Source organism: Orcinus orca, chromosome 17, assembly GCF_937001465.1.
Source record: "Orcinus orca chromosome 17, mOrcOrc1.1, whole genome shotgun sequence".
Classification (NCBI taxonomy): domain Eukaryota; kingdom Metazoa; phylum Chordata; class Mammalia; order Artiodactyla; family Delphinidae; genus Orcinus; species Orcinus orca.
This window is the reverse complement of record NC_064575.1, coordinates 31,054,943-31,081,645: the sequence shown is the minus strand read 5'-3', so window position 1 is coordinate 31,081,645 and position 26,703 is coordinate 31,054,943.

The window sequence follows — 26,703 nt, the reverse complement described above, 5'->3', positions numbered from 1 at the left end:
TTGGTCTAGAGGTGCTTGTAGTAATCTTTCATGATCCTTTGTACTTCTGTAGTGTCAGTTGTTACTTCTCCTTTTTCATTTCTAGTTCTTTTGATTTGAGTCTTCTCCCTTTTATTTTCTTGATGAGTCAGGCTAATGGTTTATCAGTTTTGTTTATTTTCTCAAAGAAACATCTTTTAGTTTTATTGATATTTGCCATTTTTCCTGCATTTTTCCCATTTATTTCTAATCTGCTCTTTATGATTTCTTTCCTTCTGCTAACTTTGTGGTTTGTTCTTCTTTCTCTAAATGCTTTAGGTGTAAGGTTAGATTTTTTTAAAAAATTTTGAATTCTATTTTATTTTTTTATACAGCCAGTTCTTATTAGTCATCAGATTGATACACATCAGTGTATACAAGTGAATTCCAATCACCCAATTTATCACACCACCACCCACACCACCCCGCCACTTTCCCATTTGGTGACCATGTTTTTTCTCTACATCTGTATCTCAATTTCTGCCCTACAAACCAGTTCATCTGTAGCATTTTTCCAGGCTCCACATATATGTGTTAATACACGATATTTGTTTTTCTCTTTCTGACTTACTTCACTCTGTATCACAGTTTCTAGATCCATCTATGTCTCAACAAATGACCCAATTTCGTTCCTTTTTACGTCTGAGTAATACTCCATTCTGTATATGTACCACATCTTTTTTGTTTTTGTTTTGTTTTGTTTTTCTGTGGTATGTGGGCCTCTCACTGTTGTGGCCTCTCCCATTGTGGAGCACAGCCTCCGGACATGCAGGCTCAGCGGCCATGGCTCACAGGCCCAGCCACTCTGTGACATGTGGGATCTTCCTGGACTGGGGCACGAACCCATGTCCCCTGCATCGGCAGGAAGACTCTCAACCACTGCGCCACCAGGGAAGCCCTGTACCACATCTTTTTTATCCATTCATCTGTCAATGGGCATTTAGGTTTCTTCCATGTCCTGGCTATTGTAAATAGTGATGCAATGAACATTGGGGTGCATGTGTCTATTTGAATTATGGTTTTCTCTGGGTATATGCCCAGTAGTGGGATTGCTGGATCATATGGTAATTCTATTTCTAGCTTTTTAAGGAACCTCCAAACTGTTCTCCATAGAAGCTGGATCAATTTACATTCCCACCCACAGTGCAAGAGGGTTCCCTTCTCTCCACACCCTCTCCAGTATTTGTTGTTTGTAGATTTTCTGATGATGCCCATTCTAACTGGTGTGAGGTGATAACTCATTGTAGTTTTGATTTGCATTTCTGTAGTAATTTGCATTTCTGATGTTGAGCAGCTTTTCATATGCTTCTTGGCCATCTGTATGTCTTCTTTGGAGACACATCTGTTTAGGTCTTCTGCCCATTTTTGGATTGGGTTGTTTGTGTTTTCTAATATTGAACTGCATGAGCTATTTATATATTTTGGAGATTAATCCTTTGTCCATTGATTCATTTGCAATTATTTTCTCCCCTTCTGAGGGTTGTCTATTCATGTTGTTTATGGTTTTGTTTGCTATGCAAAAGCTTTTAAGTTTCATTAGGTCCCATTTTTTTTTGTTTTATTTCCACTACTTCCATTATTCCAATTACAGGAGGTGGATCAAAAAAGATCTTGCTGTGATTTATGTCAAAGAGTGTTCTTCTTATGTTTTCATCTAAGAGTTTTATAGTGTCCAGTCTTAAATTTAGGTCTCGAATCCATTTTGAGTTTATTTTTATGTATGGTGTTAGGGAGTGTTCTAATTTCATTCTTTTACATGTAGCTGTCCAGTTTTCCCAGTACCACTTATTGAAGAGATTGTCTTTTCTCCATTGTATATCCTTGCCTCCTTTGTCATAGATTAGATGACCATAGGTGTGTGGGTTTATCTCTGGGCTTTCTATCTTGTCCCATTGATCTATGTTTCTGATTTTGTGCTAGAACCATATTGTCTTAATTACTGTAGCTTTGTAGTATAGTTTGAAGTCAGGGAGTCTAATTCCTCCAGCTCCGTTTTTTCCCCTCAAGACTGCTTGGGCTATTCAGGGTCTTTTGTGTTTCCATACAAATTTTAAGATATTTTGTTCTAGTTGTGTAAAAAATGTCTTTGGTAAGTTGATAGGGATTGCATTGAATCTGTAGATTGCTTTGGGTAGTATAGTCATTTTCACAATATTTATTCCTCCAATCCAAGAACATGGTATATCTCTCCCTCTGTTGGTATCATCTTTAATTTCTTTCTTCAGTGTCTTACAGTTTTCTGCATACAGGTCTTTTGTCTCCTTAGGTAGGTTTATTCCTAGGTATTTTATTCATTTTGTTGCAATGGTAAATGGGAGTGTTTTCTTAATTTCTCTTTCAGATTTTTCATCATTAGTGTATAGGAATGCCAGAGATTTCTGTGCATTAATTTTGTATCCTGCAACTTTTCCAAATTCATTGATTATCTCTAGTAGTTTTCTGGTAACATCTTTAGTATTCCCTATGTATAGTATCATGTCATCTGCAAAGAGTGACAGTTTTACTTCTTCTTTTCCAATTTGTGTTCCTTTTATTTCTTTTTCTTCTCTGATTGCCATGGCTAGGACTTCCAAAACTATGTTGAATAATACTGGTGAGAGTGGGCATCCTTCTCTTGTTCCTGATCTTAGAGGAAATAGTTTCAGTTTTTCACCATTGAGAATGATGTTTCCTGTGGGTTTGTCATATATAGCCTTTATTATGTTGAGGTAGGTTCCCTCTATGTCCACTTTCTGTAGAGTTTTTAATCATAAATGGGTGTTGAATTTTGTCAAAAACTTTTTCTGCACTTATTGAGATGATCGTATGGTTTTTATTCTTCAATTTGTTAATATGGTTTATCACATTGACTGATTTGCATATATTGAAGAATCTTTGCATCCCTCAGATAAATCCCACTTAATAATGGTGTATGATACTTTTATTGTGCTGTTGGATTCTGTTTGCTAGTATTTTATTGAGGATTTTTGCACGTATATTCATCAGTGATATTGTTCTGTAATTTTCTTTTTTTGTAGTATTTTTGTCTGGTTTTGGTATCAGGGTGATGGTGGCCTCATAGAATGAGATTGGGAGTGTTCCTTCCTCCATAATTTTTTGGAAGAGTTTGAGAAGGATGGGTGTTAGGTCTTTTCTAAATGTTTGATAGAACTCACCTGTGAAGCCATCTGGTCCTGGACTTCTGTTTCTTGAAAAATTTTAATCACAGTTTCAATTTCATTACTTGTAATTGGTCTGTTCATATTTTCTATTTCTTCCTGGTTCAGTCTTGGATGGTTATACCTTTCTAGAAATTTGCCCATTTTTTCCAGGTTGCCCATTTAATTGGCATGGAGTTGCTTGTAGTAGTTTCTTTGGATGCCTTGTATTTCTGCTGTGCCTATTGTAGCTTTTCCTTTTTCATTTCTAATTTTATTAATTTGAGTCCTCTCCCTCTTTTTCTTGATGAGTCTGGCTAATGGTTTATCAAATTTGTTTTTCTCAGAGGATCTGCTTTTAGTTTTATTGAACTTTTCTATTGTTTTCTTTGTTTCTATTTCATTTACTTCTGCTCTGACCTTTATGATTTCTTTCCTTCTGCTAACTTTGGGTTTTGTTTGCTCTTCTTTCTCTAGTTCCTTTAGGTGTAAGGTTAGATTGTTTATTTGAGGTTTTTCTTGTTTCTTGAGGTAGGCTTTTATAACTATAATCTTCCCACTTAGAACTGGTTTTGCTGCATCCCATAGGTTTTATATTGTCGTGTTTTCATTGTCATTTGTCTCTACATATTTTTTGATTTCCTCTTTGATTTCTTCAGTGATCTCTTGGTTATTTAGTAACATATTTTTTAGCTTCCATGTGTTTGTGTTTTTTTTTTATGTTGTTTTCCCTGTAATTCACGTGTAAGCTCATAGTATTTTGGTCAGGAAATATGCTGGGTATGATTTCAATTATCTTAAATTTACTGAGGCTTGATTTGTGACCCAAGATGTGATCTATCCTGGAGAATGATCCATGCACACTTGAGAAGAAAATACATTCTGATGTTTTTGGATGTAATGTCTTATAAATATCAATTAAATCTCTCTGTTGTATTGTGTCATTTAAAGCTTGTGTTTCCTTATTAATTTTCAATTTGGATGATCTGTCCATTGATGTAAGTGAGGTGTTAAAGTCCCCCACTATTATTGTGTTAGTGTCAATTTCCTCTTTTATAACTCTTAGCAGTTGCCTTATGTATTGAGGTGCTCCTATATTGGGTGCATATATGTTTACAATTGTTATATCTGCTTCTTCAATTGATCCCCTGATCATTATGTAGTGTTCTTCCTTGTCTCTTGTAGCATTCTTTATTTTAAAGTCTGTTTTATCTGAGTATTGCTACTCCAGGTTTCTTTTGATTTCCATTTGCATGGAATATCTTTTTCCATCCCCTCACTTTCAGTCTATATGTGTCCTTAAGCCTGAAGTGTGTCTCTTGTAGACAGCATATAGATGGGTGTTGCTTTTGTATCCAATCAGCAAGCCTGTGTCTTTTGGTTGGAGTATTTAATCCATTCACGTTTAAGGTATTTATTGATATGTATGATCCTATGAGCATTTTCTTAATTGTTTTTGGTTTGTTTATGTAGGTCCTTTTCTTCTCTTGTGTTTCCCACTTAGAGAACTTACTTTAGCATTTGTTGTAGAGCTCGTTTGATGTTGCTGACTTCTCTTAGCTTTTTCTTTCTCTGTAAAGCTTTTGATTTCTCCATTGAATCTGAATGAAATCCTTGCTGGGTAGAGTAATCTTGCTTGTAGGTTCTTCTGTTTCATCACTTTAAGTATATCATGCCACTCCCTTCTGGCTTGTAGAGTTTCTGCTGAGAAATCAGCTGTTAACCTTATGGGAGTTCCCTTGTATGTTATTTGTCATTTTTCCTTTGCTGCTTTCAATAATTTATCTTTCCCTTTAATATTTGTCAATTTGATTACTATGTGTCTCACCATTTTTCTCCTTGGGTTTATCCTGTATGGGACTCACTGGCCTTCCTGGACTTGGGTGGCTATTTCCTTTCCCATTTTAGGGAAGTTTACTACTATAATCTCTTCAAGTATTTTCTGTGGTCCTTTCTCTCTCTCTTTTCTCCTTCTGGGACCCCTATAAGGCAAATATTGTTGTATTTAATGTTGTCCCAGAGGTCTCTTAGGCTGTCTTCATTTCTTTTCATTCTTTTTTCTTTATTCTGTTCCACAGCAGTGAATTCCACCATTCTGTCTTCGATGTCAGTTATCCGTTCCTCTGTCTCAGTTATTCTGCTATTGATTCCTTCTAGTGTAGATTTCATTTCAGTTATCACATTGTTCATCTCTGTTTGTTTATTCTTTAATTCTTCTATGTCTTTGTTAAACATTTCTTGCATCTTCTCGATCTTTGCCTCCATTCTTTTTCCAAAGTCCTGGATCATCTTCACTATCATTATTCTGATTTCTTTTTCTGGAAGGTTGCCTATCTCACTTCATTTAGTTGTTGTTCTGGGGTTTTATCTTGTTCCTTCATCTGATACATAGCCTTGTGCCTTTTCATCTTGTCTATCTTTCTGTGAATGTGGTTTTTGTTCCACAAGCTGCAGGATTGTAGTTCTTCTTGCTTGGTTAGGTTGTTTATTTGAGATTTTTCTTGTTTCTTGAGGTAGCATTGTATTGTTATAAACTTCCCTCTTAGAACTGCTTTTGCTGCAACACACAGGTTTTGGGTCATCGTGTTTTCATTGTCATTTGTCTCTTGGTATTTTTTGATTTCCTCTTTGAGTTCTTCAGTGATCTCTTTGTTATTTAGTAGCATATTGTTTAGCCTCCATGTGTGTGTATACTTTACAGTTTTTCTCCTGTAATTGAGATATAGTCTCATAACGTTTTGGTCAGAAAAGTTACTTGATATGATTTCTATTTTCTTAAATTTACCAAGGCTTGATTTGTGACCCAAGAATTGATCTATCCTGGAGAGCACTTGAGAAGAATGTGTATTCTGTTGTTTTTGGATGGAATGTCCTATAAATATCAATTAAGTCCATCTTGTTTATTGTGTCATTTAAATCTTCAGTTTCCTTTTTTATTTTCATTTTGGATGATCTGTCCATTGCTGAAAGTGTGGTGTTAAAGTCCCCTACTATGGGGCGTCCTTGGTGGTGTAGTAGTTGAGTCCGCCTGCCGATGCAGGGGACAAGGGTTCGTGCCCCGGTCCAAGAAGATCCCACATGCCACAGAGTGGCTGGGCCAGGGAGCAATGGCTGCTGAGCCTGCACATCCAGAGCCTGTGCTCCACAAAGGGAGAGGCCACAGCAGTGAGAGGCCCACGTACAAAGAAAACAAACTCCCCTACTATGATTGTGTTACTGTTGATTTCCCCTTTTCTGGCTGTTAGCATTTGCCTTATGTATTGATATTCTCCTATGTTGCATGCATAAATATTTACAATTGTTATATCTTCTTCTTGGCGTCATCCCTTGATCATTATGCAGTGTCCTTCTTTGTCTCTTGTTATAGTCTTTATTTTAAAGTCTATTTTGTGTGATATGAGAATTGCTACTCCAGCTTTCTTTTGATTTCCACTTGCATGAAATATCTTTTTCCATCCCCTCACTTTCAGTCTGTATGTGTCCCTAGGTCTGCAGTGGGTCTCTCATAGACAGCATATATAGGGGTCTTATTTTTGTGTCCATTGAGGCAGTCTGTGCCTTTTGGTTGGAGCACTTCATCCATTTACATTTAAGGTAATTATCAGTACGTGTGTTTCTATTACCATTTTCCTAACTGTTTTGTTTTTGTTTTTTATGTCTTTTCCTTCTCTTGTGTTTCCCACCCAGAGAAGTTCCTTTAGCATTTGTTTTAAAGTGGTTTTGGTGGTGATGAATTCTCTTAACTTTTGCTTCTCTGGAAATGTTTCAATTTCTCTGTCAAATCTGAATGAGATGCTTGCTGGGTAGAGTAATCTTGGTTTTAGTTTTTTCCATTTCATCATTTTAAGTATGTCTTGCCACTCACTTCTGGCTTGCTGAAAGATCAGCTGTTCACCTTATAGGGATTCCCTTGTATGTTATTTGTTGCTTTTCCCTTGTTGTGTTTAATATTTTTTCTTTTTATTTAATTTTTGATAGTTTGATTAATATGTGTCTTGGCATGTTTCTCCTTCAATGTATCCTGTATGGGACTCTCTGCTCTTCCTGGACTTCATTGACTATTTGTTTTCCAATGTTAGGGAAGTTTTCAACTGTAATCTCTTCAAATATTTTCTCAGACCCTTTCTTTTTTCCCTTCTTCTTCTGTAACCCTTGCATTCAAATGTTGGTGCATTTAATGTTGTCCTAGAGGTCTCTGAGGCTGTCCTCAATTCTTTTCTTTCTTTTTTCTTTATTCTGTCCTGCAACAGTTATTTACACTATTCTATCTTCCAACTCACTTACCTGTTCTTCTTCCTCAGTTATTCTGCTTTTGATTCCTTCTAGAGTATTTTTAAATTCATTTATTGTGTTGTTCATCATTGCTTGTTTGCTCTTTGGTTCTTCTAGGCTCTTGTTAAACGTTTCTTCTCTTCTCTCCATTCTTTTCTGAGATTTAGAGTCATCTTTACTATCATTATTCTGAATTCTTTTTCTGGTAGACTGCCTATTTCCTCTTCATTTGTTTAGTCTAGTGGGTTTTAACCTTGCTCCTTCAACTGCTGCATATATCTCTGTCTTCTCATTTTGTTTAACTTACTGTGTTTGGGGTCTCCTTTTTGCAACTTGCATGTTTGTAGTTCCTCTCATTTCTTGTGTCTGTCCTCACTGGGTGAGGTTTGTTCAGTGGCTTGCGTAGGTTTCCTGGTGCCTGTTTTCTGGCAGATTGTTCTGGATATTTTCCCTCTGGTGGGTAGGGCCGTGTCAGGTGGTGTGTTTGGAGAGTCTCTGAATTTAGTATGATTTTAGGCTGCCTCTCTGCTAATGGGTGGGGTTGTGTCCCTGTCTTTCTATCTGTTTTGTATGGGGCATCAAGCAATGGAGCTTTTTGGCCATAGGATGGAGCTGGGTCTTAGTATTGAGATGGAGATCTCTGGGAGAGCACTCACTGATTAATATTACATGGGGCTGGGAAGGCTCTGGTGGCCCAAAGTCCTGGACTCAGGTCTCACACCTTGGAGGCTCAGGCCTGACACCTGGCCGGAGAACCAAGACCTTATCAGCTGCATGACACAAAAGAAAAGGAAGAGAAAACAAAGAAGCAAACAAAATAACAAAATAATTGAACAGACAGAACCCCAAAACAAATTGTAAATCAAAACTAAATATAAAAAATCACACAAAGAAACATACACACACACTCACAAAAAGAGAAAAAAAGAAAAAGAAAAAGAGCAACCAAACCAGTAAACAAACCCACCAATGAAAACAATCACTAAAATTAAACTAAGATAAACATAAAATGAAAAACAATTCAGACTCAGAAATCAAACCCCAAGCCTACAGTTTCTCTCAAAGTTCTTCTGTTTTGAGAATGTTTGTTGTCTATTCAGGTATTCCACAGATGCAGGGTTTATCAAGCTGATTGAAGGGATTTAATCCACTACTCCTGAGGCTTCATGGAGAAATTTCCCTTTCTCTTCTTTGTTCGCACTGCTCCTAGGGTTCAACTTTGGTTTTGGCCCTGCCTTTGTGTGTATACCACTGTCAGGCACCTGTTCCCCATAGATAAAGGAGGGGGTAAAAACAGTGGCTTATTAGAGCTCACTTGCTCACTCAGGCTGGGGAGAGAGAGGGGTACAGCAGTAATAATTGGAATGTGGGATGTGCCTGCAGCTGCAGAGGCTGGCATGATATTGCAACAGCCTGAGGTGCACCATGTGTTCTCCTGGGGAAGTTAGACATGGATCATGGGACCCTGGCAGTGAAGTGCTGCTATGGCTCCTGGGGGTGTGTGGGTAGTGACCTTTGCTTGCACATATGATTCTTGGTGTCAAGGCAGCTGTGGTAGTGGTCCACACCTGCCTCTGGTGTCTGAGATGATAGCTGCAGCTGACACCTGTCTCTGAACCTCACTTAGGTAGTGCTCTGTCATCTGTGGACACACAGAGCAGGAAGCCCCTCTCCTTGCACACCCCAAAACAATGGTCTCTTGCCTCTCTGGCAGGTTCAGAATTTTCCCTGACTCCCTCTCAGCAAGCTGTGATGTACTAGCCCCTTTTAGGCTGTCTTCATGCAGCCAAACCCTGTCCTCTCCCTGAGGTCTGATGTCCAAAGCCCAAGCCTCAGATCCCAGCCCCCACCCACCCTGGTGGGTGAGCAGACAAGCGACTCAGGCTGGTGAGTGATGGTCGCACTGATCCTCTGTGCAGGAATCTCTCTGCTTTGCCCTCCGCACCCCTGTTGTGCTCTCCTCTGTGACTCCAAAGCTTCCCCCCACCCAATCCCTGCCAGTGAAGGGGTTTCCTAGTGTATGGAAACTTTTCTTCCTTCACAGCTCCATCCCATAGTACAGGTCCCATTCCTATTTTTTTGTCTCTGTTTTTTTCTTTCTTCTTTTGCCTGACCCAGGTATGTGGGAAGTTTCTTGTCTTTTGTGAAGTCTGAGGTCTTCTGCCAGTGTTCTGTAGGAGTTGTTTCACATGTAGATGTATTTTTGATATATTTGTGGGGAGGAAGGTGATCTCCATGTCTTACTCTTCTGCTATCTTTGAAGGTCTCTGACATAAAGTCACTTTTAAATTAAAAAATATATGTCAAACATTCTCTCAAATATCCTCATGTTGACTATGATATATCAAAAATATTATGTGTACTATAGCAGGAACACTAGAATTAATCCTGCAAGAACATTGCTTCTTTTATAACATCACATAGTTCTTTTTTAAACAATTACAGTAAAATCTTATAAACCACATAACCTCAGAAATTGACTGTTAACCTCAATAGTAGCACACTGCTAGAGTCATCACATATAATCTTTAAAGTGAGCTTACATTACTGTTTTGGTGCCCTTAAAATCAAATAATGAAGATGATCCAGATCTCCTAAGTAGACAACATGTTTTTTATTTATCAAAATATTCACAAACTGTGGTCACATTCATATTTTCTATTATTGCCTTTATTTGACTTATTGGAAGACCTCTTTACTATTCTGTAAAAAAAATTCACTCTGAGAAATGTGTGATCTAAATACAAAATAAGGATATGGCACATGTATGATTTAGATTGAGATCATTAATTTAGGTATTTACCTATAAAAAACAGCCTAGTTTTCAACGTTTAATTATTAGCACATAAAGGTCATGTTCAAAGTTTAAAATTTGTTATGCTTATGTTAGCAGGTTAAGGAAAATCTAAACATTATTTATTTAGAATCTCTGTAAGATAAAGGCAGACGCATTCACTCAAATGATGGTCAAAGTAGAAAAAGAAAAAAAAAATCCTGCTAACTCAAGAGAAAAGTTATAATATATACTTCCAAAAACACAGAGATGAAAGCAACACATGAAAAATACAAGAATGAAATCATACAGTTTATTAATATCTTTAAAATAACAAATATACAGAGATCAAATATAAACCAAGGCCTCTGAATTGCCAGAAATAGAAAATGCAAATATATCCATAACATATTAATTAAAAAGATACCTTATTACAGAATATAAACAAACTTCCTTTTCCCTCACTCTTTTTATGTGTGTTATAAAGATAAACATATAATAAACATAGCAGGGGGAAAAATGTGCCCTAATTTTCCATTCCTGAGAGAGAAACAATCTGTAATTTTTAAAATACTGATCAACTAATAAACATATATTACCCAAGAATCAAATTGTTATGTTTCTCATATTAGAAACAAATAGAAAATAAAAACCACATTTCCTATTGTCCAAAAGATTAAAGATTCGTGGAAGCACTTCATACACTTTATGTTCTAATAAAGGCAAATGATTGAAAGTCCGCCTGCTGATGCAGGGGACATGGGTTCATGCCCCAGTCTGGGAAGATCCTACATGCCGCGGAGAGGCTGGGCCCATGAGCCATGGTCGCTGAGCCTGCACATCCGGAGCCTGTGCTCCGTAATGGGAGAGGCCACAACAGTGAGAGGCCTGTGTACCACAAAAAAAAAAGAATCTTGAAAGAGAGACAAATTATTTTATAAGAAGGGGGTAAGTTTCTTTTCTTTTTTTTTTTTTTTAATATTGAGCTGCATGGGCTGTTTGTATATTTTGGAGATTAATCCCTCATTGGTTGCTTCACTTGCTAATATTTTACTCCATTCTGAGGGTTGTCTTTTCATTTTGTGTATGGTTTCCTTACCTGTGCAAAAATCTTTAATTTAGTCCCATTTTTTTTGTTTTTCTTTTTTTTATTTAAACATCTTTATTGGAGTATAATTGCTTTACAATGTTGTGTTAGCTTCTGCTGTATAACAAAATGAATCAGCTATATGCATACATATATCCCCATATCCACTCCCTCTTGCACCTCCCTCCCAACCCCAATTGGGTGAGCACAAAGCACTGAACTGATCTCCGGTGCTATGTGGCTGCTTCTCACTAGCTATCTATTTTACATTTGGTAGGGTATATATGTCCATACCACTCTCTCACTTCATCCCAACTTACCCTTCCCCCCTCCATGTCCTCAAGCCCATTCTCTACGTCTGCGTCTTTATACCTGTCCTGCCCCTAGGTTCTTCAGAACCATCTTTTATTTTTATTTTTTTGATTCCATATATATGTGTTATCATATGGTATTTGTGTATCTCTTTCTGATTTACTTCACTCTGTGTGACAGACTCAAGGTCCGTCCACCTCATTACAAATAACTGAATTTCGTTTCAATTTATGGCTGAGCAATACACTATTGTATATATGTGCCACATCTTTTTTATCCATTCATATGTCAATGGACACTTAGGTGGCTTCATATCCTGACTATTGTAAATAGTGCTGCAATGAACATTGTGGCAAACAACTCTTTTTGAATTACGGTATTCTCAGAGTATATGCCTAGTAGTAGGTCATCTGGTAGTTCTGTTTTTAGTTTTTTAAGGAACATCCATACAGTTCTCCATAGTGACTGTATCAATTTACACTCCCAGCAATAATGCAAAAAGTTCCCTTTTCTCCACACCCTCTCCAGCATTTATTGTTTGTAGATTTTTTATGATGGCCATTCTAACTGGTGTGATGTGATACCTCACTGTGGTTTTGATTTGCATTTATCTAATGATTAGTAAAGCTGAGCATTCTTTCACATGTTTGTTGGCAATCTGTATAGCTTCTTTGGAGAAATGTCTGTTTAGGTGTTCTACCCAATTTTGCATTAGGTTGTTTGTTTTTCTGATACTGAGCTGCATGACCAGCTTGTATATTTTGGAGGTAAATCGTTTGTCAGTTGTTTGTTTGCAAATATTTCCTCCCATTCTGAAAGTTGTCTTTACATCTTGTTTATGCTTTCCTTTGCTGTGCAAAAGCTTTAAAGTTTCATTAGGTCTCACTTGTTTACTTTTGTTTTTATTTCCTATTCTCTAGGAGGTGGGTCAAAAAGGATCTTGCTGTGATTTATGTCATAGACTGTTCTGCCTATGTTTTCCTCTAAGAGTTTTAGAGTGTCTAGCCTTACATTTAGGTCTTTAATCCATTTTGAGTTTATTTTTGTGTATGGTGTTAGGCAGTGTTCCAATTTCATTCTTTTACATGTAGCTGTCCACTTTTCCCAGCACCACTTATTGAAGAGGCTCTCTTTTCTCCACTGTATATACTTGCCACTTTTGTCAAAGATAAGGTGACCATTTGTATATGGGTTTATCTCTCTCTGGGCTTTCTATACTGTTCCGTTGATCTATATTTCTGTTTTTGTGCCAGTACCATACTGTCTTGATTTCTGTAGCTTTGTAGTATAGTCTGAAGTCAGGGAGCCTGATTCCTCCAGCTGTTTTTCTTCCTCACGATTGCTTTGGCTATTCGAGATCTTTTGTGTTTCCATACAAATTATGCAATTTTTTTCCTAGTTGTGTGAAAAATGCCATTGGCAGTTTGATAGGGATTGCATTGAATCTGTAGATTGCTTTGGGTAGTATAGTCATTTTCACAATGTTGATTCTTCTAATCCAAGAACATGGTATATCTCCCCATCTGTTTGTATCATCTTTAATTTCTTTCATCAGTGTCTTATAGTTTTCTTCACACAGGTATTTTGTCTCCTTACGTAGGTTTATTCCTAGGTATTTTATTCTTTTTGTTGCAATAGTAAATGGAGTGTTTCCTTAATATCTCTTTCAGAATTTTCATTGTTAGTGTACAGGAATGTAAGAGATTTCTGTGCATGAATTTTTTATCCAGCTGCTTTACCAAATTTATTGATTAGCTCTAGTAGTGTTCTGGTAGCATTTTTAGTATTCTGTATGTGTAGTATCATGTCATCTGCAAACAGTGATAGCTTTACTTCTTCTTTTTCAGTTTGGAATCCTTTTATTTCTTTTTTGTCTCTGATTGCTGTGGCTAAAACTTCCAAAACTATAGTGAGAGTGTGCAACGTTTTCTTGTTCCTGATCTTAGTGGAATTTTTTTCATTTTTTCACCATTGAGAATGATGTTGGCTGAGGGTTTTTCATATATGGCCTTTATTATGTTGAGGCAGGTTCCCTCTATGCCTACTTTCTGGAGAGTTTTTATCACAAATGGATGTTGAATTTAAAAGCTTTCTCTGCATCTATTGAGATTACCACATATTTTTTACCCTTCAATTTGTTAATATGGTGTATCACATTGATTGATTTACATATATTAAAGAATACTTGCATTCCTGGGATAAACCCACTTGATCGTGGTGTATGATCCTTTTAATGTGCTGTTAGATTCTGTTTGCTAGTACTTTGTTGAGGACTTTTGCATCTATGCTCATCAGTGATATTGGTCTATAGTTTTCTTTTTTGTGTGTGACATCTTTCTCTGTTTTTGGTATCAGGGTATCAGGGTGATGGCAGCCTCATAGAATGAGTTTGGGAGCATTCCTCCTTCTTCTATATTTTGGAAGAGTTTGAGAAAGATGAGTGTTAACTCTTCTCTAAATGTTTGATAGAATTCGCCTGTGAAGCCATCTGGTCCTGGGCTTTTGTTTGTTGGAAGATTTTTAATCACAGCTTCAGTTTCCGTGCTTTGATTGTTCTGTTCATATTTTCTATTTCTTCCTGGTTCAGTCTTGGAAGGTTGTGCTTTTCTAAAAAATTGTCCATTTCTCCCAGGTTGTCCATTTTATTGACATATAGTGCTTGTAGCAATCTCTCATGATCCTTTCTATTTTTGCAGTGTCAGTTGTTACTTCTCCTTTTTCATTTCTAATTCTGTTGATTTGAATCTTCTCCCTTTTTTTTTCTTGATAAGTCTGGCCAATGGTTTATCAATTTTGTTTATATTCTCGAATAACCAGCTTTTAGTTTTATTGATCTTTGCTATTGTTTCCTTCATTTCTTTTTCATTTATTTCTGATCTGATTTTTATGATTTCTTTCCTTCTGCTAACTTTGGGTTTTGTTTGTTCTTCTTTCTCTAGTTATTTTAGATGTAAAGTTAGGTTGTTTACTTGAGATTTTTCTTGTTTCTTGAGGTAAGATTGTATTGCTATAAGCTTCCCTCTTTGAACTGCTTTTGCTTCATCCCATAGGTTTTAGGTGGTCCTGTTTTCATTGTCATTTGTTTCCAGGTATTTTTTGATTTCCTCTTTGATTTCTTCAGTGATCTCTTGTATATTTAGTAGTGTATTGTTTAGCTTCCATGTGTTTGTATTTTTTACAGTTTTATAGTATTGTGCCTTACATTAAGTCTTTAATTCATTTTGCATTTATTTTTGTGTATGGTGTTAGGAAGTGTTCTAATTTCATTCACTTACATGTAGCTGTCCAGTTTTCACAGCATCATTAATTGAAGAGAGAGTCTTTTCTCCATTGCATATTCTTACCTCCTTTGTCATAAACTAGGTGTGTGGGCAGAAGATCTAAGTAGACATTTCTCCACATAAGACATACAAATGGCTATAAAACACATGAAAATATGCTCAACATCACTAATTATAGAAATGCAAGTCAAAACTAAAATGAGGTATTACCTCACACTGGTCAGAATTGCCATCATCAAAAAATCTATAAACAATAAATGCTGGAGAGGATGTGGAGAAAAGGGAACCCTCATATGCTGTTGGTGGGAATGTAAATTGGTACAGCCACTATGGAGAACAGTATGGAAGTTCCTTAAACAACTATTAGTAGAGCAACAGTATGGTCCAGTAATCCCACTCCTGGACATATATGTGAAGAAAACCATAATTCAAAAAGATACATGCACCTCAATGTTTACTGCACTCCTATTTACAATAGCCAAGACATGGAAGCAACCTAAATGTCCATCAACAGAGGAATGGATAAAGAAGATGTGATACATATATAAAATGGAATATTACTCAGCCATAAAAATAAATGAAATAATGTTATTTGTAGCCACATGGATGGACCTAGTGTTTGTCCTACTGAGTGAAGTAAGTTAAAGAGAGAAAGACAAATATCATATGTTATCGTTTATATGTGGAGTCTAAAAATGGGTACAAATGAACTTATCTATGAAACAGAAATAGAGTTACAGATGTAGGAAACAAACTTATGGTTCCCAGTGGGTAAGCGGGGGTGAGGGATAAAATGGGAGATTGTTATTGACATATACACACTACAATATATAAAATTGATAACTATTTCATAAGGACCTACTATATAGTACAGGAAACTGTACTCAATACTCTATAATGGACTCTCTGGAAATGAATCTAAAAACGAGTGGATTATGTATATGTAAACTGATTCACTTTGCTGTACACCTGATACTAACACAGCATTGTAAATCAACTATAATCCAACAAAAGTTTCAAAAAACAGGAGGGGGCAGGAATGTTTTTTTGAAGCGAATATATGGGTAACATCATAAATACGAATATGTAGGAAAAGAGAACTGGGTACACTGGTAAACGCTAAAAGTTTAGAAAAATACAAATAAGATTTCGAGAAAGAGAGAGTTACAATATAGAGGATTCTGGTTGTCAAAGAATGCAGGAAGGTTACAGGTACTAAAGAATTTTGAGGCTAGAATTGGCATTTTGAAAATACAATTTGGAAACATTAGTGTAGTAAAACTGTGAAAAAGGGGAGTACCAAGAGCATTTGGAAATTACAGATTTCCAGATTGTAGTGGTAAACAGAGTGGAAAGAAAGGAGAACCATCATTACATTATGTTACTGAAGATAATTTGGAAAATATCTGAAGGTGACCTGCAACCTCAGACACTGGCCGCTTAAAGATTTTTTTTTTTTAATTTCATAAGAAAAGAGGATACTCATAGATGATAATTGTTGTCTTCTGAAGACTTTGCCTGAGAGACACACTGCAAGTCTTTAGTTAGGATTATTGAGAAACAGCTATTAATTCGTTTGTTTGAGTATCTTCCCTTCTTTATCTTTGGACACATAAATTCCCAAAAATAGATTAGGAAGAAAAAATATTTCTTTTTATCCCTATGATGCAAAATAAATTTGAAATAAACTTCCCATAATTCAAAATGTTTACTCTGAGCGGAATAATAACAAGAACTAAGTAATCTCTTCTTTGCTGAAGATCACCTATAAGTTTTAAGTCACATCTCTTTGGTCTACAACAATTACAGAGGGAGCAATTCTAATTATATGGCCTCGGTCCCTTTGAACAATGAAGTGTCCTTATCGGACAGAGGGATGAGAAGAGTGGGAGTAACACCTAGACCTTGATGGATATTGACCTTTATTTACATTAATGGGCATCTGAAACCCTTGAGAGCTCTGCCACTTGGTGTAATGAATTTTTTGTCTCATTCATAAATGTAATCATAATCTGGCCCAGACTGGGGAGGCATCCACAAATTTGGCAGATCCCAAAACACTTTGCAAATGCAATTTTTAAGAAAGAATTAGTGATGAAATTAGAATACTAAAAATGATATATGTTATTTCAGGTCTGAGTGGCTGGGGAAAGAGGATATACATCAGGAGAAATAGCAGATTTTGAATTGACACTAAAAAATTAATTCCAGATATTTTGAATGTGAGGTAATAGGGAAATATCCACATACTAAGTTGTAGAAATAATTTAACAGATATGGGCTGGTTGTCAGCTGAGGAATGCTGAGTTAAAAATATCGACGTTATATACATAGAGGTTAAAACCATATAACTGGATTGGGAGATAATTTGGAGGAAAAATAGCAAAGATCCAAAGACTGAAGTTTGATGATTTTCCACATGTAGAAATTTGGTAAAAGCTATTATTAACAGAAGAGAACAGGCAAACCTGGAAGGCAAAAGGAGAATGAGAAACATTTTTGCTGAAGTCAGATAGCTAAATATTGATCATTTATTGATCAAATTAAAGCCAACATTATCTTTGCCATCTTCTAAAACTTTTAGTAAGCAATACTAATACTTAATTGCAATACAAAAGCATAGTACATACACACATATACATAATTATGTTACAGAGTAACTGGCTTATGTAAGAACATGTAGTGAAAATCAATTTGTAAAGCAAGTATCACCATTACTTTTATAATCCTCAAATGCTCAAAATGTAGTCCTAAGGTCACATGATTTTCATCAATCTGTAATTTGTCCAGTCTACTTTTTTGCACATCACTGTCTGTCTTAGAAATGACAACTATGATTCATTTTTTCATTGTCTGAAAACTATGTGGAAGCTATGGTACAAAGTTCTAATCACATCCCATAGTATTAACTTCCATGACATGGTATCTGGACATACAGTTGGACTGTGCTCCAGATAAGGCAAAATTTTACACTGAGTACCCCATATTACACCCTTGAAAGTTCATTAGAAACCTCCACACTGTAAGGAATTAAGGCAGAGTCTTAATCTCCTGGTAAATAGCTTGTGACATCCTGTAACATGAGAAAAACTATTTTTTTTAATCTAGATACATGATTCTGGTTATCATGGTACACAGAGAAATGTATAGTCCTAAGACTCCAGTGTTGAAACATGGGAAAAAAATAAGATATTAAGTTTTAGAGAATCCCTAACTTGTTCAAACACAGATTACTTTTCTTTTCCCCATAAAGTGACATGATGATAATTGACTTCTGCATAAAAGCAATGTAATCTGGTAACTGAATAGGATGTGACCTTAAAAGTAATTTTTTATTGAGATGTAATTGATGTACAATATTATATGTTACAGCTGTACAACAGAGATTTACAATTTTTAAATGTTATACTACCTGTATTGTTATTATAAAATATTGACTATATTCCCTGTGTTGTATAATATATCCTTGTAGCTTATTTATTTTATACATAATAAATTGTAGCTCTTAATTTGCTACACCTCTCTTGTCCCTCCTCCCTTCCTTCTCCTTACTGTAAACCAGTAGTTTGTTCTCTATATCTGTGAGTCTATTTCCTTTTTGTTATATTCACTAGATTTTTTATTCTTTAGATTTCACATAAAAGTGATGTCATAGAGTAATTTTTCTTTCTCTGTCTGACTTATTTTACTTAGCATAATACCCTCTAAGTCCATGCATGTTGTTGCAAATGTCAAAATTTCATTCTTTTTTATGGATGAATAGTATTCAATCACATATGTATTACCACAGTTTCTTTATCCCTTCATCTGTTGATGAACACTTCAATTGCTTCCATATCTTGGCTATTGTAAATAATGCTGCTATGAACGTTGGGGTGCATGTATGTCTTTGAAATAATGATTTTGGGTTTTTTTGAATATATACCCAGTAGTGGAATTGTTGGGTTATATGGTAGTTCTTTTTTTAGTTTTTTGAGAAACCACCATACTGTTCTCCACAGTGGCTACACCAATTTATGTTCCCCTCAAGGGTGCATTCCCTTTCCTCAACATCCTCACCAACATTTGTTATTTATGGTCTTTTTGATGATAGCCATTCTGATTGGTGTGAAATGATATCTCATTGTGGTTTTGATTTGCATTTATCTGATGATTAATGATGTTGAGCATTTTTTCATGTACCTGTTGACCATCTGTATATCTTCTTTGAAAAAAAAATCAATTCAGGTTTTATGGCCATTTTTTAATCAGGTTGTTTGTTTTTTTGATGTTGAGCTCACCCTTGATTAGTCATGTCATTAGCAAATATTTTCTCCCATTCAGTTGGTTGTCTTTTTGTTTTGTCGATGGTTTCCTTTTCTGTGCCAAACCTTTTAAGTCTCATTAGGTTTCATTTGTTTATATTTGCTTTTATTCCCAAAAAGTATTTTTATCTTCTATTTAATTATGAAAATTTCAGTGGAAGCATCCTTTCTGACTCTGCCAAGGCCTGCCATAGGTACTATCCATAAAGCGTCCCCTTCAGCCACTTAGGAGTGTATTCCAGACAGTGGGCTGAGGGATGCCCAGCTCACAGTATGCATTTCTTGTAGTTTTTTCTGGGTCCTCTCTGAATGGTGGTACAAATTTGACTCACAGCTCCCTCAGAGACGTTTAATATCCTATGCTTGGTCTTTTGCAGAGACACCCTTTCTGATTCATTTCTTTGTGCCAATGGTAAATGACGTTCAATGTGGAGGAGGTTTTTTTCTTTCTTTTGTTGTTCATAAGATGATCTTAAGAAAAAAAATAATAATCTTTTTACTGAGTTGAAAAACTAAGTTCAGCAAATCCAACAAACATAGCTAAGAAATATATTGGTAGGTTTATAATTTAGTGCATACTAATATTCTCATTTATTTTCATATGTAACAAATTTTTGAAATATTCAATTATTTTAGAATGACCTGCATTTGACCCTCCTAGACACCATACAAAGCAACTTCTTCAGAAGTGACCCATAAGAGACAAATCTAAAATTGACTGATGTATGACAGATACATGTGAAAATTAATCAATCTTAAAGGTATTTCACAAAAAAATTTAAATTATGCTTATAGAAATAAATATCTTAGTGGCTATCGGTTACATTCTAATGTATGCTACTAGTCAAAGCAAGTTTATTTTTCATAATACTTTAAACTTCTTGTTCCAATGATTCTCAGCAAACTAGGAGTCATCTAATGTCACACAAAGAGAAATTTCATAATTTGATAGCTCAGCCTCACAGAAGATAACTGTGTAACATTTGTGCACTATACAATGATGATTTCCTCTTCTCAGCCTCTTTTGTGCCTGGCAAGCTCAAATGCCTTCACAGAAAGAAAGAAAAATAAATCTTGTTTGATTAATATATCATGTCTACTATCGACTTTTTATAGGCTAATAAGATAGTCAAGACAAAAGGGACTATTTTATTAGTCTCTTTCACAGAAATACAAAAGAAGTCCTGGTGAAGTCAGATAACTTTATAGGGTCTGCTGTAGTCTGAATGTTTGTGTTTCCCCCACCCGCCCCAAATTCCTATGTTGAAATTGTAACTCTTAAAGGTGGGATCTTTCATTAGTATTAGTAGGTGGGACTTTTGGGAGGTGACTAGGTCAAGAGGATGGAGCCCTCATAAATAAAATTAGTGCCCTTTTAGCAAAAGACACCACAGAGCTCCCCAGCCCTTTCACTATGGGAAGGTACAATGAAGAAGTCTTTGACCTGGAAAAGGGCTCTCACCCAAACATTTTTGCACCCTGATCTTGGACTTCCAGCCTCCATAACTGTGAGAAATAGATTTCTATTGTTTATAAGCTACCTAATCTGTGACCTTTTTTGGTAGAAGCCCAAACAGACTAACACAGGCTCTCAAAACAAATTTTTAAAAAGTGAGCTGAGACATGAATGCAGGACTTGTTCCCATTCTAGTGATTTAGCTATTATGGAAGGACACCTATCAGTAAAAACCTGGGTCAGTATAACTTGAGGATATTACATACAAAGAACTAGAAAATATTAGTTTCAAATTTTACACTTGTATATACAATGTTAGATTCTAAGAATATATTTTCAAAGAATAATAATTTTAAATACCTTGTACATAACATAAGATAACAAAATAAGAGGAAATGAAACCCTTAAAATTTTTAAGTCTTTTCATTTTCCAAAGTGATCACAGTTGTAAGACTGTGAGAAGTGGGAAGTCAACAATCACGACATCTCAGTTTTTGTTTACTTGAGTGGCAAAAGAGTAATTGCTAGAATCATTATGACAGGTATAGACATTCCCTGAATTAATCATTTTATTCTCACACAGCTGTAAATAAAATATGTGCTTTTATTGCCATATGCCTACTCATCATCCATAAAATAGATTTTTTTGTACCACTCTCCTGATACAAATGATAGTGCTGTCATGAAGTATATATATTCTTGAGAAAAAACCTTACTTTTTGAAGAAGCAGACACAATATATCAGAGCTTATGGGAAAATAGACTTGTGTAGATCATTCAAAACCTATATAACTTTGCAATCAGAACTCAAATAAAAATAAGTATTAATTGAAATAGTAACACAATTCAGAAGACATAATAGATTCTTTTTTTTTTTAACATCTTTATTGGGGTATAATTGCTTTACAATGGTGTGTTAGTTTCTGCTTTATAACAAAGTGAATCAGTCATACATAAACGTATGTTCCCATATGTCTTCCTCTTGCGTCTCCCTCCCTCCCACCCTCCCTATCCCACCCCTCCAGGCTGTCACAAAGCACCGAGCCAATATCCCTGTGCCATGCGGCTGCTTTCCACTAGCTATCTACCTTACTACGTTTGTTAGTGTGTATATGTCCATGACTCTCTCTCGCCCTGTCACAGCTCACCCTTCCCCCTCCCCATAACCTCAAGTCTGTTCTCTAGGAGGTCTGCGTCTTTATTCCTGCCTTACCCCTAGGTTCTTCATGACATTTTTTTTCCCTTAAATTCCATATATATGTGTTAGCATACGGTATTTGTCTTTTTCTTTCTGACTTATTTCACTCTGTATGACAGACTCTAGGCCTATCCACATCATTACAAATAGCTCAATTTCGTTTCTTTTTATGGCTGAGTAATATTCCATTGTATATATGTGCCACATCTTCTTTATCCACTCATCCGATGATGGGCACTTAGGTTGTTTCCATCTCCGGGCTATTGTAAATAGAGCAGCAATGAACATTTTGGTACATGACTCTTTTTGAATTTTGGTTTTCTCAGGGTATATGCCCAGTAGTGGGATTGCTGGGTCATATGGTAGTTCTATTTGTAGTTTTTTAAGGAACCTCCATACTGTTCTCCATAGTGGCTGAACCAATTCACATTCCCACCAGCAGTGCAAGAGTGTTCCCTTTTCTCCACACCCTCTCCAGCATGTATTGTTTCTAGATTTTTTGATGATGGCCATTCTGACTGGTGTGAGATGATATCTCATTGTAGTTTTATTTGCATTTCTCTAATGATTAATGATGTTGAGAATTCTTTCATGTGTTTGTTGGCAGTCTGTATATCTTCTTTGGAGAAATGTCTATTTAGGTCTTCTGCCCATTTTTGGATTGGGTTGTTTGTTTTTTTGTTATTGAGCTGCATGAGCTGCTTGTAAATTTTGGAGATTAATCCTTGGTCGGTTGCTTCATTTGCAAATATTTTCTCCCATTCTGAGGGTTGTCTTTTGGTCTTGTTTATGGTTTCCTTTGCTGTGCAAAAGCTTTGAAGTTTCATTAGGTCCCATTTGTTTATTTTTGTTTTTATTTCCATTACTCTAGGAGGTGGGTCAGAAAGGATCTTGCTGTGATTTATGTCATAGAGTGTTCTGCCTATGTTTTCCTCTAAGAGTTTGATAGTTTCTGGCCTTACATTTAGGTCTTTAATCCATTTTGAGCTTATTTTTGTGTATGGTGTTAGGGAGTGATCTAATCTCATACTTTTACATGTACCTGTCCAGTTTTCCCAGCACCACTTATTGAAGAGGCTGTCCTTTCTCCACTGTACATTCCTGCCACCTTTATCAAAGATAAGGTGTCCATATGTGTGTCGGTTTATCTCTGGGCTTTCTATCCTGTTCCATTGATCTATCTTTCTGTTTTTGTGCCAGTACCATACTGTCTTGATAACTGTAGCTTTGTAGTATAGTCTGAAGTCAGGGAGCCTGATTCCTCCAGTTCCTTTTTTCGTTCTCAAGACTGCTTTGGCTATTCGGGGTCTTTTTTGTTTCCATACAAATTGCGAAATTTTTTGTTCTAGTTCTGTGAAAAATGCCAGTGGTAGTTTGATAGGGATTGCATTGAATCTATAGATTGCTTTGGGTAGTAGAGTCATTTTCACAACGTTGATTCTTCCAATCCAAGAACATGGTATATCTCTCCATCTATTTGTATCATCTTTAATTTCTTTCATCAGTGTCTTATAATTTTCTGCATACAGGTCTTTTGTCTCCTTAGGTAGGTTTATTCTTTTTTTTCTTTTTTTTTTACATCTTTATTGGGGTATAATTGCTTTACAATGGTGTGTTAGTTTCTGCTTTATAACAAAGTGAATCAGTCATACATAAACGTATGTTCCCATATGTCTTCCCTCTTGCATCTCCCTCCCTCCCACCCTCCCTATCCCACCCCACCAGGCTGTCACAAAGCACTGAGCCAATATCCCTGTGCCATGTGGCTGCTTCCCACTAGCTATCTACCTTACTACGTTTGTTAGTGTGTATATGCCCATGACTCTCTCTCGCCCTGTCACAGCTCACCCTTCCCCCTCCCCATAACCTCAAGTCCGTTCTCTAGGAGGTCTGCGTCTTTATTCCTGCTTTACCCCTAGGTTCTTCATGACATTTTTTTTCTTAAATTCCATATATATGTGTTAGCATATGGTATTTGTCTTTTTCTTTCTGACTTACTTCACTCTGTATGACAGACTCTAGGCCTATCCACCTCATTACAAATAGCTCAATTTCGTTTCTTTTTATGGCTGAGTAATATTCCATTGTATATATGTGCCACATCTTCTTTATCCATTCATCCGATGATGGGCACTTATGTTGTTTCCATCTCTGGGCTATTGTAAATAGAGCTGCAATGAACATTTTGGTACATGACTCTTTTTGAATTTTGGTTTTCTCAGGGTATATGCCCAGTAGTGGGATTGCTGGGTCATATGGTAGTTCTATTTGTAGTTTTTTAAGGAACCTCCATACTGTTCTCCATAGTGGCTGAACCAATTCACATTCCCACCAGCAGTGCAAGAGTGTTCCCTTTTCTCCACACCCTCTCCAGCATTTATTGTTTCTAGATTTTTTGATGATGGCCATTCTGACTGGTGTGAGATGATATCTCATTGTAGTTTTGATTTGCATTTCTCTAATGATTAATGATGTTGAGAATTCTTTCATGTGTTCGTTGGCAGTCTGTATATCTTCTTTGGAGAAATGTCTATTTAGGTCTTCTGCCCATTTTTGGATTGGGTTGTTTGTTTTCTTGTTATTGAGCTGCATGAGCTGCTTGTAAATTTTGGAGATTAATCCTTGGTCAGTTGCTTCATTTGCAAATATTTTCTCCCATTCTGAGGGTTCTCTTTTGGTCTTGTTTATGGTTTCCTTTGTTGTACAAAAGCTTTGAAGTTTCATTAGGTCCCATTTGTTTATTTTTGTTTTTATTTCCATTACTCTAGGAGGTGGGTCAGAAAGGATCTTGCTGTGATTTATGTCATAGAGTGTTCTGCCTATGTTTTCCTCTAAGAGTTTGATAGTTTCTGGCCTTACATTTAGGTCTTTAATCCATTTTGAGCTTATTTTTGTGTATGGTGTTAGGGAGTGATCTAATCTCATACTTTTACATGTACCTGTCCAGTTTTCCCAGCACCACTTATTGAAGAGGCTGTCCTTTCTCCACTGTACATTACTGCCACCTTCATCAAAGATAAGGTGTCTCTGGGCTTTCTATCCTGTTCCATTGATCTATCTTTCTGTTTTTGTGCCAGTACCATACTGTCTTGATAACTGTAGCTTTGTAGTATAGTCTGAAGTCAGGGAGCCTGATTCCTCTAGTTCCTTCTTTCGTTCTCAAGATTGCTTTGGCTATTCGGGGTCTTTTTTGTTTCCATACAAATTGCGAAATTTTTTGTTCTAGTTCTGTGAAAAATGCCAGTGGTAGTTTGATAGGGATTGCATTGAATCTGTAGATTGCTTTGGGTAGTAGAGTCATTTTCACAATGTTGATTCTTCCAATCCAAGAACATGGTGTATCTCTCCATCTATTTGTATCATCTTTAATATCTTTCATCAGTGTCTTATAATTTTCTGCATACAGGTCTTTTGTCTCCTTAGGTAGGTTTATTCCTAGATATTTTATTCTTTTTGTTGCAATGGTAAATGGGAGTGTTTTCTTGATTTCACTTTCAGATTTTTCATCATTAATATATAGGAATGCCAGAGATTTCTGTGCATTAATTTTGTATCCTGCCACTTTACCAAATTCATTGATTAGCTCTAGTAGTTTTCTGGTAGCATCTTTAGGGTTCTCTATGTATAGGATCATGTCATCTGCAAACAGTGACAGCTTTACTTCTTCTTTTCCGATTTGGATTCCTTTTATTTCCTTTTCTTCTCTGATTGCTTTGGCTAAAACTTCCAAAACTATGTTGAATAAGAGTGGTGAGAGTGGGCCAAGTGGAGAGTCTTGTTCCTGATCTTAGTGGAAATGCTTTCAGTTTTTCACCATTGAGGATGATGTTGGCTGTGGGCTTGTCATATATGGCCTTTATTATGTTGAGGAAAGTTCCCTCTATGCCTACTTTCTGCAGGATTTTTATCATAAATGGGTGTTGAATTTTGTCAAAAGATTTCTCTGCATCTATTGAGATGATCGTATGCGTTTTCTCCTTCAATTTGTTAATATGGTTTATCACATTGATAGATTTGCGTATATTGAAGAATCCTTGCATTCCTGGAGTAAACCCCACTTGATCATGGTGTATGATCCTTTTAATGTGCTGTTGGATTCTGTTTGCTAGTATTTTGTTGAGGATTTTTGCATCTATATTCATCAGTGATATTGGCCTGTAGTTTTCTTTCTTTGTGACATCCTTGTCTGGTTTTGGTATCAAGGTGATGGTGGCCTCGTAGAAGGAGTTTGGGAGTATTCCTCCCTCTGCTATATTTTGGAAGAGTTTGAGAAGGATAGGTGTTAGCTCTTCTCTAAATGTTTGATAGAATTCGCCTGTGAAGCCATCTGGTCTTGGGCTTTTGTTTGTTGGAAGATTTTTAATCACAGTTTCAATTTCAGTGCTTGTGGTTGGTCTGTTCATATTTCCTATTTCTTCCTGATTCAGTCTTGGCAGGTTGTGCATTTCTAAGAATTTGTCCATTTCTTCCAGATTGTCCATTTTATTGGCATAGAGTTGCTTGTAGTAATCTCTCATGATCTCTTTTATCTCTGCAGTGTCAGTTGTTACCTCTCCTTTTTCATTTCTAATTCTATTGATTTGAGTCTTCTCCCTTTTTTTCTTGATGAGTCTGGCTAGTGGTTTATCTATTTTGTTTATCTTCTCAAAGAACCAGCTTTTAGTTTTATTGATCTTTGCTATTGTTTCCTTCATTTCTTTTTCATTTATTTCTGATCCGATTTTTATGATTTCTTTCCTTCTGATAGCTATGCGGTTTTTTTGTTCTTCTTTCTCTAATTGCTTGAGGTGCAAGGTTAGGTTGTTTATTCGAGATGTTTCCTGCTTCTTAAGGTGGGCTTGTATTGCTATAAACTTCCCCCTTAG